The sequence below is a fragment of the Equus asinus genome, chromosome 15, assembly GCF_041296235.1.
Source record: "Equus asinus isolate D_3611 breed Donkey chromosome 15, EquAss-T2T_v2, whole genome shotgun sequence".
Taxonomy (NCBI): Eukaryota; Metazoa; Chordata; class Mammalia; order Perissodactyla; family Equidae; genus Equus; species Equus asinus.
Genome location: NC_091804.1, coordinates 13,164,753 through 13,186,996, shown reverse-complemented (window position 1 = coordinate 13,186,996; position 22,244 = coordinate 13,164,753). Strand labels below are relative to the sequence as shown.

The 22,244-nt window shown below is 36.8% G+C and overlaps 1 long non-coding RNA gene across 2 annotated transcripts in view; it reads right to left on the bottom strand.

Moving 5' to 3' along the window:
• Window positions 1–10,128: 10,128 nt before the first annotated feature.
• LOC139040302 (uncharacterized) overlaps window positions 10,129–22,244 on the bottom strand; it is a 57,398-nt gene continuing 45,282 nt past the window's right edge. Inside the window, exons 2-3 of one of the 2 annotated variants that reach the window (XR_011494556.1) lie at window positions 19,135–19,213; window positions 10,129–13,920 (exon numbers count right to left, since the gene is read on the bottom strand). This is a non-coding gene — a long non-coding RNA (uncharacterized lncRNA). The remainder of the gene's footprint in view (window positions 13,921–19,134; window positions 19,214–22,244) is intronic. The other variant, XR_011494557.1, reaches the window with a different exon arrangement.

Sequence of the window (22,244 nt, the reverse complement as noted above, 5' to 3'; positions counted from 1 at the left end):
ATTTAAGTACTAGGTAAAGTTCAGAGAACTTGGCAAGTATCCAAATGTGAAATGCTCTGCTTTAGAAATTATGGGATGCCATAATATACCAAAGGTAATATTTGGGGTTGAATTTTGGGTATCACATTGTATCAGCTAATAGATGCTTCTGATTCTAGCTACCTGCTTAGTAGCCAGCCTGTGAAATAAACTAATTCTGGAAGTTTTACCAGAGAAGCAGAGCAAATTTTACAGGCTAAAGCTATGTCTCTTTCCACATACTTCCACCATGCATTTTAATTCTAGGTGCCTTCCATTTATGAACTTTACTTGACTTATTTTAATACTTATTTTGAGTTAATGAGTGGTCAACTTGGCATCTAAAATTAAGGATGTATTGGATATAAATCAGCTAATACAAATTCTTACTAAAAAAAAAACCAGTTGCTTTCATTTTGCAAATATCCCTCACATTAACCCAATAGACGAGGCAGGCTTTAAGAGCCATCATAATCTATCACATAAAATGTCTATTATTATTTTGAAAGTCTTTAAAATGTATTTTTAACCTAAAAGGTTGTACTGGGCGCCACTGAAACACTTTATACCATCTCATCAAAATCTCTATATAGTAAAAACTGTGATTTGCTTTCAGCTTAATGCCAGAAGTTTGTAGACATGCCAACTGGAAAACATTATTCTTTACCAACACCACTATGGGGATGGGGGTGGGGGAACTCTTCAACGCTCTTGGTACTAACTGAACAAAGCACGATGGGAACTTCCCAAGTTCTATCATAGCTTTTCATGGGTAACCCTATGACTAGGGTTTTCCATATGTGCAAACCAGTTTCAAGAATTATTAGTTATAAAAGGGAAAGAAAAGATTGACGTCACCCTGTAATAATGTTAAATAGTTGGTTTAATGGATTTTCAGCCAGTTGTTGGGGCAGTTTATGGACATAATACCTGAAAAATGGTCTGTTGTATACCCATATCCATACTCACATGTTTCACAGAAATGTCTCCACCTCTTCACTCTGTTGAAGCTATGTCCTATCAAATGTTGCCACGCTGAGATTTTAAAACCCATGTGTTACACAGAAATTTCCATGATGATGACACTTCCATATTTCACTTATTTTTAACAATTATTCATTGAAAATGAATGATGTGTTTAGCATTATTTACCATAGCTCTAAGCCTGACTGGCATATATAACTACTGTGGTGATAATGAGTTTAGAGCTAAGAGAATAAAGAGAGTTATGAAAAATTCATGTAAAGATAACATCTCGGTATAGGAGAAGAAAAATGGCATAAAAGATCATTTAGCTAAGTGATAAGATACAGCATACTCATTTTTTCCTTCCAAGCCTTACCTAATTTCTGGCTGTTAAAATCCCAGAAGTTTTAGTGTTTAGACTGCCATTCAAAAGATCTCTAAAACTTATCTTCCTATAAGGACACTGGTTATATCATAGCCCTTCTCTATCCTAAAACACCATCAGTAGTGTATGTGATAATAACGGTGAGTGCTTTTGATTTCTGAAGATGACTGATACTGATTTACGTATTTCTATGCAAGCTTCTAAATACAGGCTTTGTGTACCTCCTTGTGATTTTGCAGGGCTTAGCTCTTCTCTTTCCCTACCCTTTCCTCTTTCAAAATTTACCTTGTTCTTTCTCTCAACCTCCTTCTTTCTCTCTCTCTGGCTCCTCCTTTTCTCCCTTTCTCCCTTTTTCTCCTTCTCACTTAGCTATTATTGTCATTTTTTTAATCAGATTTGTTCCAAATCTTTATCCATGCTTAAGAACAAAGCAGATAATGTCCCACTGAAAATGAGCAGGGGAAAACATACATGACTTGATCTTGTATATATTAAATAATGCCAGTTACTTATTGCTGTGGTTTCCTGAATGTGAGGCTTATAGTTAATAATTACAGATTGCAGAGTGGTGGGATGTGGCCAATGCATGCACAGCCTGCTGTGAATCCTGCCATATGGTCTCTGTGGTCCCCCAGCTGGATCTCCCAGATCTAGGCATTTCAGGAGATGCCTGGCTGGCTCATCTAGAGTAACTGATTCAGGTCCAGTCAGGCACCTAATTGGTTGTACACAGAGGGGTATGAAGAGTTACCTAGTTGGGTAACCCCTCGAGGCAAACTCATGAGGATAAACAACAGTCTACAACAACAAGAAGTAACATTCCTATAGCATGATACAATTGGCAAAACACTTTTATTTTGATGATCCTTATCATCGTCTTTTGAGAAGATTATTATTACCGTCTTCATTTTGTAGATGAGTGAGAATGAGCCTCTGAGATACTAGGCAGTCTTACCAAGGTCATTCTTCAGCCACTCAACCGTCATCTATATTGTCCATGGATTTTTAAGGAAATAAAGACTTGCCCTTAGGTGAAAAAATGCTTTTATCAGAATTAAGATCTAAGACTAACCAGTAACATTTAACTAAAAAACAAAGCAACCTTAGCATCTGCCTGGAACATCACTTGACTGAGCTATAAGGAAAGCAACTACACAAAAGCTGTCTCCTTCACGGGCAGTCCAATTCAAGAAGGCATCATTGCTCCCTGACCCCAAGTCTCCCAGAGCACAGGTCTATTTGTTAAATTTTACAGTACTGAGGACAGCATTTCATGAGGTTTTCATAAATGATTTGTCATTCCACATACATTCTACGTGTATAATCCTTTAGAGTAACATTAGGCATATGCTGGCAGTCACAGTAGTATTTTTAATATCTTTGGCTTGCATAATTCATTTTCTTTCTACATATGTTCGCATGACATAAAAAATATCCAAGTAGACAGTGAAAAATTAAGCCAGACACTTGGATATTCTTAAATATACAGATGTTTGGAATGATATGTACCTGTGTTGAGCAGGTCTGCATGTAGCTGATACTTGAAACCTTGTGTTACCATCCGTGGTCCAATTTCAAGTTATAGAATTAAAAAGTTGTTACTTCTCAACTATACTCAAATATTAACTTTATCCTAGAGGTAAAGCAGTGTCAGTTTCCTCATCAACATTCTTATACTCGGTAAAGTAGATAATTTACTTTGAATGAAATAAATGTTTTTCCCCAGGAGACTTAATAAGGCTATTTTAATTTAAATTGAAAAAAATCCCAGTATTAAATATCTTTGCATTTCCTGAATTGGTCTTTATAAGCAAAATGTTGCTCATTATTGATATAGACAAAACATTAATGAATGATGGAATTTTTGCTCTCCATTTAAATATCTTATGAATACCTAGACACAAAACATCATTGTTCTGTTTCATAGAGAAACTGCAAGTTTATTTTGTTTGAAAAATGGGGAAATAAACTCCTGTTTCAACCTTCTCTTTGTTGTTCTAGCTGTGTGTCATTGACACTGGCGTGACTTGTCATGGGAAGGTGTAATGAGGCAAGACTGCGATTGTAACAATTATTAACCTGCACATATGCTATGGCAAAGTAAATGTAAGCTAGAGTGACACTTCTAAGTATCTCAGGAAATAGTACTCTCATTTGAACTACTCATTTTATTAATTTGATCTGATAAATATGGGAGAAATTAATAACTTTTAAATATAAAGAGGGACCAAAGAGGGACCAAGAGGGTCATTAATTGGGCATTTCACATGGGCTGATAGATTGAACCCCCCCCACTGCTGTCTCTTTGGTGGTAATTTATTTAGCTGGGAAAGCTAGAGTTCGGTGCAGCATCTGGTTTTCAGTGATATCCTGCTGGTCTTATCCAATTTTCCAGCTGGGAGCATGAGGCACAGGGAGGTCAAATGACTTGCCTAAAGGTCACCTGGTAGCTCAACTGGGATTATAACTCAGAATCTTTCTGATTTTCCCATCCTTTGCTCACTGGACCACAAAACTCCCTTGATCCCATCTTCTCAAGCTTGCCTGAGCAGGAAGTAATATTTAGGCCTAGAAAAAAAAAATCCCAAATTAAATACTGGCCACTGTCATCTTCTTAAAATAATGTGTTAAATTTCCACTGATGTGACTGTAAGGGAATATCTTGTTTTAATTCTAACACCTGAGAACATTTCTATTCATTGGAGTGTTGTGTCTTTCCAGGTAGTCACCTTGAGAAGGTTCATACCTATTGCTCAGATGCTGCTTTTGGTCAAAATGTTTTGAGAATGCCAATGACATGATGCTGGTGGCAGAAGAATACAACTGCTTGGATGGATGATGGGTCTTGCTCATTATACCCAGGCACATGATATTTGACTACTAAGTTCAAAGAAACTGTGGGGAGCTGGCCTGGTGGCGTAGTGGTTAAGTTTACACACTCCACTTTGGTGGCCGGGGGTAGCGCATCTACACATTGCTTATCAAACCATGCTGTGGCAGCGTCCCACGTACAAAATAGAGGAAGATTGGCATAGATATTAGCTGAGGGACAATCTCCCTCAAGCAAAAAGGGAAAGATTGGCAACAGATGTTAGCTCAGGGCTTCTCTTCCTTGCCCAAAAGAGAAACCACCTGGCTCATGCTACCTCAGAACTTCTAGGCTTACCATCCGTCAGCCTAGAAATCCTTTCCATGATTTCTTATGGCTGGCACCTTTTCATCATTCAGGTCTTAGTGGAAATGCTGCCTTCTCAGAGCGAGGCCTGCTCTAATTTCCTAATGTAATGGCTTTCTTTATCTGATTTCCCCATATTTTTCTTCATTACATTTATTGCCGTTTAAAATTTTTGTTGATTTTGTTTTCTATTTATTCCCTGTGTTCTTACCCTGAGGACAGGAGTCTAATCTGTCTTGTTCACCAGCATATCCTAGACAATGTTTGATATATAGAAGCAGCTCAATAAACATTTGTTGAAAGAATCAATAGCCGTTCCTTATGAAAGAAGGGCTCTCTATTCCCTTTTTTTATTATCATTCAAGGAGTTTCAAAAGGGACGCCCACGGGGTGGTGAGGGCGAGTGGAGATGACCCTTAGTCAGCCAGCCAGATCAGGTGAATTAACCCCGAAGGTCAATGGGATGACGGATGACAGCTGTCCCTGTCAGATCACCCTCTCATCCATAGCTTCAGCCTTGGAATTGCCCTCAGGCTTGGCTTGTGATTGGCAGAGCACAATCAGTCTTGTTAGATTAATAGTCACACTTCATTTTTTATCTAAATTTGCACTGCCCACTTTCATCACCCTCCCTATTTACACGATTGATACTTAATGATGTTTGGGCACTTCCAAAAGCCAAATCCATATTTGAAGACTGACTAATGTGCAGAATATTGAAAAGAATATGTGATACCTGAAATGGAGTTCCCCAGGTTTCCATACGAACTGACATATTATGCTGGAATCTCCCAGGGTGATGAGTTTAAATAAATAAGTCTTGAAAAAATGTTTAAGGTAGTCAAAGTTCTTAAAAATTCAGCCAGATTATTTTCCAGATTTTCTTGATATATACTTATTCATGACTTTTGAGAGGAAATGAACTAGTATGGTACACAAATTTCTGTTGCTGATGACTTTATACATAAGCTACTCTGCATTTATAAACTAATGGTCTGGCCATCATTTCATAGATGAGAGACAGAACGACAGAATGACTTTCCCACGAGGGGCTTTTGAGTTATTCTGGCATCCCAGTGGAGCCTAGCTGCAGGTATTCTGGAAGAAGGGCCCAGGCACCTGATTACCTTGTCCTCCTTGTTGTGAATTCCCTTCAGAGGTCATTTCTGTAGGATCTGGCCATTTTGCTAGCCACCATGTAAAACTCCAGAAAGCCACAGCGTTATGCTTTGTGTGGCTGTGTTGGAGAACTGGATGACAGTGAGCTCAGGCAGTGAGCAGTTGTCCTATCACTTGACAAAAGGGTGCTCTGGGGATATTTTGAGGTCAATGTGATGGGTTGCTTTGCAGGGTAACATGAAGCACCTATGTTACCCTCCTTTAGGACCCTTTGTTGCACTTATAAAACTGTTGCTACATTCTTTCATTCATTCAATATCAACCTCTGGCCATCTTGGCTAAGAGATGTCTAATTTAGAAACATGGACAGGCAGTTGTTACTATCACACCAACTCCTGAACTTCCGGTGACAATGTATAACTACCTGGATGAGTGAAGTCGAGCCTCAAATTCATGTTATTAGTAAAAGGAAGCAATAGCAAGCATCTAGAACTGAAATAAACATTGAATGGCCGTTTTCCTTGATATGCATATTTCAGGACAGGCACCTTAAAGGTTCTCAAATTATTTCACATGGTTCTCCAGACAGACTGTACCCCTTTGTTCTCAAAAATGTGGTGAAGAATTCATTGGCTTCTTAAAGGGTCCAGTAATTATCTTGGCTTCCAACAATCATTTTGTTTTTATCATTGGGAAAGAATTAGATTGTACTCGTACTTTTTCTGGAAAAGTCAAAAGTCTCTCATTGGTAGGGTTGGTACTGAGAAAACAGGATATGCCATTAAGGCATTTCTTTGTTTTGAGCCAACAGAAATGTGATCTTTTCTTCTTTTTCACAGCTGATATTAAAGGACTCCCAAATTTCCAGGCCCCTAGAGAGTCATAAAATTTGGGTTATTAAACTGATGATGGGAAACCTATCAGGGGGTTGTTTCAAAACAGATGCAAATGACTAGAGTCAGAAACCCAACTCCAAACAATTCAAACAGAACACACTGATGAGTGTAGTTTAGCTGCAAAGAAAGGAAATAGTTTTCTTGAGACTCTTTTTCCAGCGTCATCACTTGAATTTTATACTTTGTAATTTCTTTCTAAGAAATGGGCTCATGTAATCCTTCAATCTTTCCATAAAAATTACTTTTGGAGAAAGAATTGATAACTTCTCATATAGTTGACAACTATCTTTTCCATTCAGATCAATGATTGCCTGGACCAGTTTCTCATTATTGATCATGCTGACATTAGGAGGACTCACAAAATTAAAGAGTTTGTGATCAGAGCTACTGAATGACGCCAAGCTGAACCATCAAGTCCATGCACTTGGGCAGCTCCTGACTGATGATATTTTGAAACACATTGTCTGTGTGACATCACAAGAAAATTTTCTTTTTCATTGCTTCTAGGAGTAAACAACCTGATTCTTAGGAGGTGTTTTACACTATCTTTTCCTCTAAAGAATTAAACTCCTTTTTCTTCCCAGGAAGAAATATTTTAGAGTTACTTGATTTATAACAAATAATTGGGGGTAAGACTGAAAAAAAAAAAGGAAAAGTAAAATTCCTGTTGGTCTGATTGCTCATTCATTCAACAATATTTATGGATTATCTACTATGTGCAATAGTACAATATAGGATGTTATATTACTTAGATGCCAAGTGAGGGATACATACATGATTTGGGGATGTCATTCCTTTTTGAGAGCAGAACTTGCAACATGCATGGCATAGTTATATCTAGGATTTAAAAATGTAATGTGCCACACTTCTAGCCCCAAACTTAGCATCTCATGAAATAGAGTGGCCCCAAATAACAATAATCTCTTCCATGGGGGTGAAAGGTACATATTTTTAAGTGCCAAAAAGACTATTCTAACCGATACTTCTTCTTGCCCCAAATTCCTATGTAGAAAGAGTGCGGGGGGAAATGAATTGACCACACCATTTTATCCAAGTTTATCTCCTATAGAGACAGGAAAAAAAAAATTTCTGGACAGAGGTCCTTTACTTTTTTGATATCTTGAAATGTCAAGAGAGAGAGAGACATCTGAAGGGGGTAGAAAAAGGGGGTGAGTAGGAGAGAAACTCAAACATTAATGGGGAATAGAATTTCTCTTGCACTGGCCACAATACACATGTTTGTTAAAAAGCAAGAGGCGGGGAAGACATGCATGCCTGATGTTGAAGAAAAGCCTGTTTGTGTCTCACACACTGGAGAAATTGTTCAGGAATAGTTCATCCATGTGAAAATATGACCCATGTCATTTTGCCAGGGTTGTTAAGACCCTGAGCTGCTGAGTAAGGCCTGATTGGGTAAATTCAAGATTCTGGGGGTGTACACACTTCCTAGTGCCCAGTTTTTCTAAGATGCAAAAAAAAAAAGTCAGTGGAAATAAGGTTATGCAGTGCCACTTGCGTGGGCGAGACAGGGTCTCCATAGGGTGGGAACCAGCCGGATCTCAGACATGGTCCATTCTTTTAGATTCTTCTCCATTTTCTTAGTGAACAAAATGAGAAATAGAGACTAAATGCCCAGTACTAGTAGCCAGAAGAAAACAGTGGTTTTTAGAGATGGGGAAGAGGGAAAGGTTACAAACCATTTTTGAAATGAATTTCCCATTCTCTTTTGACTATTGTCATATTCATGTTTCAAAAACTCCTAAAACGTCTGGAGATAAAATTCAGGTCATTTGTTGTGAAAAGAAATGGTTTCATTGAGGAACTTGGAGAACTTGAAAGCTATATTTGAATGAATAAATATTCAAAAGCAGGCAGGAAATAAGAAATAATGGACAAGATCGTTTCCTTTAATATATTGGGAGAATTGTGGGAAGTTTGAGGGCATCCTACATGAAACAAAAGTAACTAATCAGAAGACAAAAGCAAAAATAATTCCTCACCATTTAGCTCTTTTGATTAACTGGGTTAGGGCAAGTAACCAATTCAATCTCAATGTTAATCTTTAAAAAATTGCATTGACAATTCTGATTACGCTGGCTTATTTCCAGTGTCCCAGTTTCTCTTACTCAAAAGAGTGATAGAGCAATCACGCAATTCATTCAACAAATAGCAAAATCTTATTAATTTATAGTGGACCGGACCTTTAATCTTTCTGGACCTTAGTTGCCTTATCTATAAATTGAAGGATTGAGATTAGTTGATTTTCAAATTTTGTTCTTTGAATTGTATGCTTATTTTCCACTTTTAACATCTCGGTAAAGAGATTTTATAATTTGCATATAGGTCTTGAAACTATCTATATTTCTAGAAAAACAAAATATAAGCCTCATTATGGTCTTTTTTGCAATACCACCTGAATGTGTGAGAGAAAGAAAATCCTTGGGTTTCTCCTCATGAGCAGCTGGGAATTGCGTGTGTGTGTGTGTGTGTGTGTGTGTGTGTGTGTTCCGGGGGGGTGGGGTGCGGGGGCAGCCAGCATTCTAATTTAATAAGCACTTGCTTTTTTATCAAAACTTTATTAAACTTTTCTGTGGAGCTTGCATTGAACCTAAGTGGGCCATTCAGCTTTAGTGTGACAGATTTCAAAATTTTCCCCAAATTAAGGGCAGAGAATTTATTTTAAAAGATCTCTCTGAAAGGGATGTATCTTTCTGCCTTTTTGCTTTAAGGGTCTGCCAGCATGTTTCAAGCTCCTTAGATTAAACAGCTTGAGAACTGCTAGTTATAAATGTGGTTTGGAGTTTTTTTCTTTTCAAGAAGGAAGATGTGGTTTTCAAATCAAATTGGCAGGTACTTACAGAACCATGGGCTCTGAGCGAAGGAGTGGAAATATGAGACTCTTGTAAAGATTTCACTGCCATTAAGAAGTTTCTTTTGAGACACTTGTAGCAGGCCACTGACAAAATGTCATAAAATAACTGCCATCCCCACCTTTTATAAGGGCAACCCTTGGATCAGTCAGAGCTGCTGGACTGTAATAAGGAAATGTGTGTTAAAAAAATGAACTAAAGGAAAAGATGACCCTCAGGTTACTGTGGTCTGTGGATGGGGTCAGGGGAAGGAAGGTTCAAATCCTAGTAGGAGAGGGGTCAGACTGATGCTGGATGCGAAAGTTCACAAGTCTGCATTATAAATAATATACGTAGGAAATGAGTGTTTACTCCTCTCTAATGTTAGCAAACTGGAAGGATAAGATGGCTTCCTTTTGACGCTAAAAAGATCTAAATGTGAGATGCTATTTTAAACAATGAACAGCTGTTTCATCTTGAACTAAAAAGAACAAAGAAAACACCCTCAGGTCCACATAGGATATATTGTGGTTTCCCTTGTGTGTGTGTGTATGTGTTTTCCCTCTTCTCTTTTTACTTAGGATAACTGAAATGTCATTGTATCTTGGGATTTTTTTTTTTTTTTGCCAACCAGCGATGTGAAAAGTTAAAATATTGGAGAATTTCCTTTTCATCATTTGAACAACTTTTCATTGCTTTAATATGAAGTGTTTTCTTTGTTAATCCAACATAAATTAGTGCCTAGAGTGCTAAATTGTATACTTCAGGGAAAAATCATGATGGTCCATGGGTAATATACTTTAGGCAAGACTAAAGCAATAGGATGGCATTATAGCATAGTCTGAGAACCTTTCCCTTCTCTGGAGAACAGTTGGAGACATAAAGGGTAGCCTAAGTCATCAATTTAAGAGATTTCAATTATCCAATTAATGCCTGGGAATCCTAGAATCACATCCACAAAAAAGTTCAAGCATTTATGTTTGGACAATTCAGAAAATGAATTTCTGACTTTCAGAGCAAGCTTCTTGGGAATGTAACTCAAAACACCTCTTCGGTTATTATGCAAATATCTATGTCTTTAAAAATGTGCATTAATACATAAAAGCATTGATCTTGTTTTGGATTTGGACTGGAAATTGCTGAGGCTGAATGCATAGGATAAAATTTTACATATACAATGAGTAGCAGATTTATTTACTTCTTAATTCTCCATAGATATTTATATCTGCCCTCTCAATTCTAATTTTTGGGAAAATGAAAAGGCATTACAATAAATTCTATTCTTCCCGATAAGAAACACACATGCACTTAGTTCATTTTACCTAGAAAATTATTCCATGAAGCAAGCAAAAGTTTAATTATTTACGTATCTGTGTCTAAAAGGCTGGCACATAAGATTGCAGTTTTTTCTCTCTCTTTTTTAATTTGCAAGAACTACTTCATTAGCTCTTTCTGGTTATACAGTTGCAGAAAGTATGTCTGATGTTTTATACTCTTTCTAGCTCTCTTTCTTTTTAACTTATGAGGTATAATTTTAGTTAACTTTTCCTGGGGCTTAATTCCTTCTAATTTTGTTTTTGAAATAAAACATAAATTTCTTTAAATTAAGAACAGGATATTCTAGGCCAAAACTGCTATTTCTCTTCCTTCAGATATAGATCTCAAGGATACTAACATCTTGTAAAACTTGAATAAGAAAAAAAAAGGAGGAAGAAAAAAAATCTGTGCAAGATCTTTTCCAATCCAGACTTGGTTATAGAGCACATTAATAAATTGTCCTGTCAACCTCTAGGACATGGGTTCAACTCCAATTGGTTTAATGGCCACAAATGTTTCCTTAGAAGAATTCCGGATTTCTGGATGGAGGAAGGAATGTCAGGGATTCTCAGGGCAGCCTTGAGAACCCCCTCCCCAGAAGGTGGTCCTGGGAGGTAATCACACCCTGCTGATAGGATTTGGCAGTTAAAATAGATGGAGATCAGCCTGTCATTTTGTCTATTTAAATAAGTCACTTGCGATTAAGGATAAGCAGCAAGTTTTCTTTTCTTTCTCTCCCACTTTTGGGTCTTGGCAAGCTCTCATCTATTTCTCTGATGTTTCTCCCCTTCTTGAGGGTTTCTCTCTTTCATTCTCTCTTGTCTTTTATATGGAAAATGTTCATGTTTCCTCTTTCATCCTTACAGACATGGACTGGGGGACAATTTATCATTTTATTCCATTCAAATTACAAAAATTGATATTCCAATCAAAACTCTTACTCATATCAGAAGTTTTGTGACATCTAGAGAAAGTCTAAACTTAAGACAGAAGTCTCTGCTATTTTTCTCTTTGCTACGAGAGGTCACTATAATCTGTGTTATGTAATTGAGTTCATGGTAATTTCTCCATCTGCTCAGGGACTTGGGTAGGTAAACTTATTTTTCTGCCTTTTGAAAAAATTAATTGATGACTATAATTTTATGCAGTTGTCCATGAGGACTGCATTTCCTTTTAGGAGCTTTCTTGGCTATAAAAGAGCAGGTCTTTATTAAGATCATAGGCTTTTTGGAAAAGTCAATTGGCTGTTAAACAAAAGGGAATCAATAATATATAAGTGTTTGCACCCACCAACTTGAAGGCTGAAATTGTTTGCCAAACGTCATTCTGAAATACTGTTTCCCTTTCTCAGAGGCTGTCATCCCAGGCTCTTCTACCTCTCCACGACCAGCTAAGACTCTTCCTGCTGCCCATGCCATTATGGAGGCAGGCCTTGAGAAGGGGCAACACTTTGCTGAGTGAAAGTGCACCAGACACAAACCCAGCCACCTCTTGGGCCTTCTCTTGTCCCCTCTGCCCATCTTTTTCTCTGATCATTTCTGAAGCATCTGCCTTTGTGCAGATTTCATCTGGATGGTGTCCACCTCAGCTGCGTCACGTGTTTCTTGCTTTCTGCCCTGTGGCAAGAACCTCAGGGCACTGAAAACATAAATTACCTGGAAGTGCTAGTGGGTTACACCCCATGGCGCAACCCTTAGCCAATGGCAGACAAGAGCTAGTGCCTCCCTAGGGCAGATAATCCTGAAGCTCATTCTACAGGCTCTTCGATGTTTCCCAGGGGAGTTGAGTCCTACTTGGTCAGAGCAGTGATCAATGAGGTGTGTATCAAAATTTCCTAGTCTTCTGCTCCTATTCTGGGTATCATTTCCTCAAATATATTACTTGCTCACAAGCTCTTGTCTCAGGATCTGCTTTCTAGGGGAACCCAGCCTAAAACAACACAATGCCACACAAAGGAAAAACCTGAGAGCTTCCATCTAAATAAGACTTGCTACCTCATATCATGCTTATTTAGGTATAGTTCTATCTTTCCTAAGAACAAGATTTGCTTTTTAAAGTTGGGGTAGATATGGTCAGCCCCTCTTTCATGGCAAGCTCTCTGCCGGAGCCTGGGGATCCAATGTTGGAAGAGAAGATACCACTCCTAGGAAGGACTCTGCCCTCTTTGGGTAGTATTTCTTTATAGAGGCACAGCAAATTGTTTTAAAAAATAGCCAAGTGATATTTCTTAAATTCAGATGGAACGACTTTGGTTAAAGATGCTTACACCTGCATTAGTCACAGGATACATAATATAACCTTTTACAGAAAAAATCTGGGTGCTGTGGGAATCATATGGGAAGCCAAGAGGTAAAGAACATTGGGGATCTCCAGGGGATCTTCTGAGTGAGACTGAACAAGAGGAGAAGGGCCTGGGTTGATAGAGAAGAGAGCATTTCATGGATGGAGAATGGAGAGAGAGAGAGGCTCAGGTTCAAGGGCACGAAGAGGTAAGTGTGGCCACACGGAGCAGTTTTTACCTGACTGTGATAGTGCAGAAATTAACACCCTGTGAAAGGTCAATAGGGATTCCACCACACACAAAGCTGGGGGATTAAATAAATTGGAGAAATTTGCATATTACTTCCAGAATTCAGAGGTTCATGGCACATGCTATATTCAGGATCCCTGAGAAGGACTGCTACCTATAACAAAAACAATAATAAAATACCCCAAAAAACCAAGTTTGTGAAACTGAGCATTTTCTAAACTTCTGTGACTACGAAATCTTTTGCCACTAGAACACTGTTCAATTATCTTCAGGGGCACTGATGTTCCATAGAGTGGATCTTGGGAAATTTCTGAAGGAAGCAGTGCTGAGATATAAAGCTGATAGGATGGTTGGGGGTGGGGGTGGTTGTGTGGCAGCAAATCTCCTATACTAGGTAGATGTGTTTGGGTTTGATATGTCAAGCAATTAGATGCTACTGTGTCCCCCTGGAGAAAGGAAAGATGGTTTCTTGTAACATAATTTAGCACACCAAAATCACACCTCCAACTTCATATTGGTGTTATCATCATGCTTTCAGATTTATCACGTCATTGTTGGAAAGGCGGTATAACAGAGGGTTTCACAGCCAGACGCCTGTGTTCAAATCCTGACTTCCTTCTTCCTGTGTGACCTTAGTCCACGTCTCCATGCTTCTGTCTCATCACCTATAATAAATACGGACATGATGACAATGGGATAATGGTGCTTAACTCACAGGGTTGTTGGAAGGATTAGATGAGATACAATAAGCAAAGCACTTAGTAGAGTGTCTAATATAAAGCATGTGACCAATAAAACATAACACATTTATTTTTACAGAAATAGTATTGTGTAATGGAAAAGGCACAGACTTGAGGACAGACAGTCTGAAGTTCAAACCCTGTCACTGTCCTTTACTGGGTTATCAAATCCTATGCATTAATGTTATTGCTGTAAAAAAGGAAAGGTTATTGCTGTAAAAAAGTGAGGCTGGCCCAGTGGCATAATGGTTCGGTTCATGCACTCCATTTCAGTGGCCCAGGGTTTGCGGGTTTGGATCCCAGGCTTGGACCTGGCACCACTCATGGAGCCACATTGTTCTGGCATCCTACATAAAATAGAGGAGATTGGCACAGATGTTAGCTCAGCGACAGTCTTCCTCAAGCAAAAAGAGGACGATTGGCAGCAGATGTTAGCTCAGGGCCAATCTTCCTCACACACACAAAAAGAAAATATTAATACATATCTTACAGGATTATTGTGAGCATTAGAGATCTCAATAAAATATGAAGGACATAGAAGCTGCTCAAGCAGTGGTTGCCAGTATAACTATTGTGATTCTACTGTATTCCTCCATCTCTTATTAGGAGCAATATATTGCTCCAGAAGCTTCCCTAATCTTTTTCTGAAATTGCCTGAATTTCTCCAATGATTCCTGCTAGGCTAAAGGAAACACTTGTGCTGATTATTGGATTAGGAAACATTACTAAACATTTGCTAAATAAATGGATGTATAAATTAATATCCCTCTAACTGAGGATTTCACACAGTGGGACACTGGTAGAAAATATAAGACAGCAAAGCTTATTAGCACAAGAAATCATGGTCTGTGCAGTTAAAATGAACATGGGTCCATTTTATCCTTGTTGTATAGACAGAGAAGCTAAAATGTAAGAAAGCTAAGAGTCATGTTTATGCATTTTGTTCTTACAGACTAGGTTTAGGCCTAAACCCACTGTTTCTCATGTTGCTAGTTTTTAATGAACAGATAGGATGGGAATACGGTAATAAACCTTTCTCCTTGGTATCTGTATCATCTCCTAAGGATTTTGTGAAGAGTATATTTAAATTTTGATTTTTAATAAAACATTTTATCCTAAAACATTTCTCACTGGAACTCTTAAATTTACAAAAGGAGGACTGTTTTTTCCCATTTCAATTTCAAACCACAAAGAGAATTCCCAGCTTCTCCTTTATTTTTCTCCTTTTCTTTTGAATTGATGCCTGATCAGGTTTTAATTCAGATCAGTCCTGGAAAGATTGTTTTGCCAGATGACATGTAACTTGTGATCCTGTTGCTGGTTATATGCTCTTTCACGTGAAAACTTGTATGGGGAATGTTTTTTAAAAAACGCAAGATTTATATTGTGGTCCATACCATCTGAAGTGTGCTACATAAGGCACATAAGATCATGTGATAACTCAATATCTTTCCTAAAGGGGTATCCTCCCATGGGATAAATATGTTATAAATAAAAAGGACCCGGAGACATATGATAATTTTGTTGCATTGAAGAACATTTCTCTAAAAGGCCAAGGATGAACTAGCCAAATGCAGAAGCAAACACATTCTTGTTTCAAATCTGGCCATGAATATGTCCTTAGGTTTAAATATCCTTTGTGAATGTACTGAAATTTGGAATTCTTATAGCCCTAAAGGGACTGAAAGTAATTCCTCCTGTTTGTGAATTCTTTCAGAGTTTATGAAGCCTTTTCATACACTTCATCCTTAATGAGGAGCCAGGTAAATTACCTCTGCATTTCAGGACATATGGTATTTAGCTAAAAACATCCAGTGCAATGACAAAAACAGTCAACACAAGTGTTTTGTAAACCTCGGTGGTGCCTAATTCCCCGCTTTCACCGTTTTTCCTCGATGCTTACCCCCACCCCACCATCCCACAAACAGAGCAAATGGCACTCTAGATAGACAGAATCAGCTTTGACGAGAGAGATTTAAGGTTGCAAAGTGACATAGAGTGGGTTTAGGGCAGAGCCCATTCCTTGCTGTTTTCCTCATTGGGTATAGACTAATTTCCAAAAATTACTGGATTAGGATACGGCATGATTTCTTGAACAAGATTTTGGTGTCTTTTAATTTACTATATGTAATGGGCACATGAAAGAAGAAATTCTGGAATTCATAAATGTGAAGTCAACATTTTTCTTTAAACACATACACATATATACACACTCACATAAGCAGCGAGAAAGGGAAAGAAAACAACCTGACAATTTCATATGATGAAGAACGGATTAAAGTTCACCAATCTGGGATGTTATTATACTTGGGAATTTTCAAAGACAAGAGCCACAGTCTCTGGAGACCGAAATTGGAGCATCTTATTGATCTTCAATGTAACTCTTAGCACATTTATATTCTAAAATAAGAAAAATCTGTCTACAGCAAGGAATGAGATCCCTAAATAGGTTATTTTACATGTGCAAAACTTGATTTTTAACCCAAATTTCACAAAGTATTGTAACAGGCGGTTTTACTGTTCTCCAGCTTAATGGGAGCCACGTGGACAAAATCCCTTTGAAAATGTGTATCTTGTTTGATATTTACCTAAAATATTATATAAGTTAGAGCTCTTTGACAAATATATTGAATCATATTGTCCTGACTGATTTGTTGGGAGAAAAATAAAAGTAGAAGAGATTGGTTTTGGGAGGGAAAGACTGGTATTCAGTGACAGAATTGGCCTCTAATCTGGCAGAAAAACAACATAATTAAAATTTGAGAAGGCACTTTAGGTCTTACAGTAATCAGCAATCAAAAGAAAGAAGAGTTTCTAAAAATAGGGACGGATAATTAACAATCTAAAAATAGACTTGGCCAGCCATATGGAAGTCATTACGGTCTAGAGGTTAAAGGGGCTGAGGAGAATAAAAAACCAAATCAAATATTATTGCATATTAAACGCATTACCTATAAACATAGTTCGTAATGCTTTACAGAGTTCGGCTTCATCTAAGACCATTTGATACAAGAAAAATATAGAAGCACAAATTATCATTTCCTAATTGATCAAGAGTTTTTCTCAGGAAGGTGCTTTTGGCTCTAATCCAAAAGCCTCCTTTTGGGTTAAGATACGCATGTCATGCTATTGGTGTGAGAGCCAGTCTGTCTTTCACAAGGGGAAATATGGTGATTTTTAGATAGCTTCTATTTAGAATAAGCAGTCATACTTCCAATATAAATAGAATAGCCCTAAGGCAAATAATTAGGCAAAACAAGAGACTGTCAACAGAGGTGTACCTACTTGATGGATTTAGTAAGCGCTAAAGGGTTCTAAATTTTTTTTTAGATTAAAGCTGTCAGTGTGTGTAATTTCCTCTGTTTTTATTGTTATTATGGGAAGATGCAGGAAATGTTATTCCAGGGAATTACTGTCAGGGTTGTAGAGTTTCTAGGCCTTTTATGCGTTTGACATCTTCTATGCTGCGTGTTAACACCATTGCCTGGAAGGCTATGGGAGCAATCTTAAATTTGCTTACTTTGGTTTTGAACTTTTGGCTTAAAAAAAAGGTGGATTGTAGAGGAGTGATTGGATTGACTTAAATAGAAAGCAGCTCCTAAAGTGGAAAGAACACAGGTGTGTGAGGCCGCGACCCAAACTGAAAATTAGGCTCCGTCTTATATCATGTGTATGATCTTTGCCAAGAAATTTATGTCTGAGCTTCATGTGTCTTATATGCAAAATAAGAGTAATAGTTTCTTGGCATTTATGTTGGGGATTGTAAGTATCTTATGCAGAAACACAGGGAAAATCTTTAGGCACACAGGGCCTTGGTGCATAACAGTGGCTTAATAGATGATAATAGCTATTAATATTGTCCATCAATTTTATCTAGTCACAGTTAAGAAATTCTTAGGTTGTTGACAAGACAGAAATGGCAAAATTCACCAAAATAGCTTGAAGCTTCATGGATAAGGAATTATGTTCTTTCTAATTTGCAGCCCTGCCATTCAAATTTCAGGAATCTTTCTTGCTTTTCCCTATTGGAGTTAAATGATTTTTGCTTTCTTAAATATGGTCATTCAGTCAAGATCTATTTTTTCATTCTTTTAATATCAGAGTACCGTTTATGCCCACCAAAGAATTCTCACTGTTTGATTTTATTTTCTATCTTTGTACGCATATGATTGCTCCTGATTAGTAAATAAAATAAATGATAAAGCCTAAAGAATTGTGAAAATGGATACAGAAATGAGTCTTCATAAAAGATCTTGCATATTTCTTTTTAAGTATTTTTCTTCTAGCTAACTTACCTTTTCTGTTGCTATTGTCCATAGGATCTTTCCATTCAATTCCTAAGTGGTTACTATTTCTGAATATGAAAGTATTGATTTCCATAAAATGACACTACCTTACTCAATTACCTTTTTAGTTGAATTTTTGAGTTTCATCTGTTTTTTAGTCAAATCGTCTGAAAATTTGATGATCCTCCCCTTTTTTTCAATTTTATGTTGCTAATTTTTTTCTTGTCTAATTATGTTGGCTAGTACCTCCAGTAGAATGTTAAACACTAGTGGTGATAATGGACATCATTGCATTTTTCCTGACATTTCTAGTGATTCTCTGTTAAGTATGATTCTAGCTTCTGTACTGAGATAATATATTTTATTAGGTTAGAAAAGTGTCCATCTATTGCTATTTTATTGAATGTGTTTATCAGAAGGGATTTTGAATTTTGGTAAATTTTTAGTGTTTTTAATTTTTATAACTATTAATATGATGAATTATATTAATTAAAAATTTATTAAAATTAGTGACTTCTTTTTAAAAACCTGAACTTGGTGTATAACCATATATATTCACTCACACTGTTTGATTTTTGAAAAAGTTTGTCTGTGTTTGAAGATCTGTACCAAATCATTTTCGATGACATTCTTATTATGTTGTAACAAAGTCCTTTTTTTAACTCTATTTTATGAACAGGAACAAAAAATAGATTTTTTACTATAGAAAATATATGTAGCTTATTAAAATATATTATTGCTCTTTTGTATTTTTGTCTTTTTATGTTGTTTTTTAATATCAGTAATACATTTATGATATTCAAAAAGAAAAAAATTAAAGATGTGCAGTGAAAGTCTTATTCCATCTTCTCACCCATCTCCTCAGCTCTCACTCTTCACTTTTTCACAGGTAACCATTGCTTTTAGTTTTTGCATGTCCTTCCAGAGTGTCCCTGCATGTACAGATAAATACAAATAAAATTCTTATCTTTCTCTCTGCTGTTTATACAATAAATAGAATAGTACACACATTTTCTGCACTTTGCTTTTTCATTAGCGATAAATCTTAAAGCTTGTTCTATCTCAATAGATAAATATTTTTCATTCTTTTTTATAGTAGCATTTTATTTCATTATATCATATATTATAATTTTTAACATTCTCCTATTAATGGACATTTAGAATGCTTCCAATATTTTCCAATTACAATGTTGAAATGAATAGCTTCCAAAAATTCAAAATCTATACTGATAAAGCTGATAAACAAGCATTTTTTGCCTTTCAAGAGGGATTGTAAATTGGTGCAATCCTTCTGGAGAGACATTTGGCAATGGTTATAAAAATTACAAATGCCTGTTCCCCTTACCCAACAAATCCACTTCTGGGAAATGATTCTCTTTTTCACTTAGGTTTCAATGGTGCTTGGTTTAAAAATAGAGAAGACATTCCTGATTTAAAAGGTTTTGCACCCTATTTCCAAGGTGATATGTTTTGAAGGCTTTAAAGAATAGGCTAGGTGCTTATTAGGAGATCTATGTAGTTATCTGCCAATCTTCTGAGACCACTTCAAGCATCATGTTTTGAGTTTTTTATTCATGTGCTGTCATCAGAAATATATTTGTGTCTTAGACTAAATCATTTCAATTTCAAGTGCTTTCTCTCAGATTCATACTCAGATTATTTCCGTATACTTCTCCCTTACACCACCTCACTTCTTTATCTCACTCTGATTTCTTTTCCCTTGGTAGAAAAGGCCATCCATTCCACTGGCAGAAAATTATCTGGCCTTTTTGTGTTTCTTTCCTCTACTCCTTTCCCAAATGATCCCCAGTGCTTTGAAAGCTGAATAGATATTTTTCTCTCTTTGGAGTTCCCTTCCTTCATCCCTCTTCTTTCTGTAATTTTTAAATGTTATTTGTACTGATTTATAACTTTTTTTCATATTACACAGTAACACTCAAATAGAATAGGAGGGTTATCATGAAAAGAAACTGCCTCTACCTCTGTAAGTAACTTCTCTCCTAGTTCTATTTCCCAGAGGCAATCTCTTTTAACATTTCTGTTCAAATATTCCTAGTGGTTACCTCCATAATTTTAAAAATGTAGTCGTACCTCTATTTCTGCATTGTGAGCTTTACTCTCTCCATTTCTTTTCTTATATTAAAAATAAGGGTATAGCTCCTATATGTCATCCCACTCTCCCCAACCCACTTCTTTCTGATTTTGATAGTTATTTAATCCTTTATTTAATTCCTTTCACTACCTACATATATCTTTAATTTATATACTTAAACTTTTTCTTTTTTCTATCATTACGAATATTTCTTTGATTCTCTCTGTGTCAGAAATGCTACTTTTTTTCCTTACTCTTTCTACCACCTCATTCCACCACTTCTACTTCCTGTCTCCTGAGAGATAATTGTCAAATTTGATAACATTTATATTCTAATCTGTAACAATAATCAGATTTTCTTTGCTTTTTATGTATGCTGAATTGCACAGGTGAAAACAAATAACACATAATTATAATGTAATTCTTGTGCACTATAGAGCCAAGTAGTGGGTTATAATTACAATTGCTTCTCTACCAGTTGCTTCATTTGGTATTGCTATTTGGAGAATGTTTCTAGTGCCAAGAGGTAATACAGTCCCTCCTTTTTATGCTAATTTGGGTACTCCAACCTATGCCACCTCATGAAAAAATTTTAGTTTGCTTTCATATTTAGACCAATACTTTCTTGCTCTTTGTCTGTAGTTATTGCTTGCCTTTGTTTTCTCATCAAGAGAATTACATGCCATATCACCCAGCCTTTTTGAAGACTAAAATTAAAACCTGCCTTTTCCATGGAATGTGCTCAGTGTGACACCACTGAGGCCATCTATCTCGGTATGAGGTAAATTTCTCCATGGTTAGTATCATAAACTTGTGTATTGATTATGATTAACTCTAGATATTTTTACTAGGACATATCACTAGTTTTTCAGAATTATATTTTACATTTCCTCAGGTAAGTCACTGTATGATAATGCTCTTGAGTAACTTTGTTTTTCCACCTCTTGTGCTACCTATTCTTTCTTCCACTCTAATGCTTACAACAGTTCAGAGCTTCCTATGGATGGCAATTTACATTTGTTGATAATGCAGATTCTAAATGAGATCTACATCTTAGATTGTTCTGTAGTCATTTTCTATGTACAAGGAAATGGCCTACTAAGAGTAGGTTCAAGGATTCCACATGTATTTTCTGGGTTAATCTCAGATATCTCCCCCACTAACTGTATAATCTTGCTTATGTCCTTTAACATCTCTTGGACTCCTTTTTCTTGTATGTATCTTTCTGGTATTTATTCCTTTCCATTCCTAATACCACCTTAGCTCAAGTTCTTCTTTCCTGCTTAGGCTCAGGGTTAGGTCAGCTCCTAACTGACCACCTGTTTTCAAAAGTCCCACCCAGACCCACTCTGGCACAACATTTCCTGGCTCTAAGATTTTCAATGACTCTTTATGACCTAGCAACTAGACTTCAAACTCCTTACTGTAGCACTTAAATTCCTCCATGATCTAAACACGTTTCCAAATTTCCCTAGTGAGTAATAAGCCTAAACTTATCTCTCAATAATAATAGTTTTAAGTTCTTTAAATACACATTGCCTCTTCCCCTCACCAACCTTGCTTATTCTAATCTCTCTTCTTGGAATGCCCATTTCCAATCTCTGTCTGAGGAAGTTCTCCTATTTTCAAAGGCTTTTTCAAATTTAATTACCTCCAATATTTCTCTTGATGCCTCAAAGCTGAAATTGCATCTCCTTTCCCATGCCTTCTTCTAGCACTTTCTTAACATCAGTTCTTAACTTTTAAGAATCTCTTGCATTGCATACATCTCTGTGTGTTGTGCTCCAAAATAGATGTGTCTTCCTTGAGAAAAGGGGTATCCTGTGTGCATTTTATGTCCCTCAGTGAACACATCATTGTAGGAACTCCAG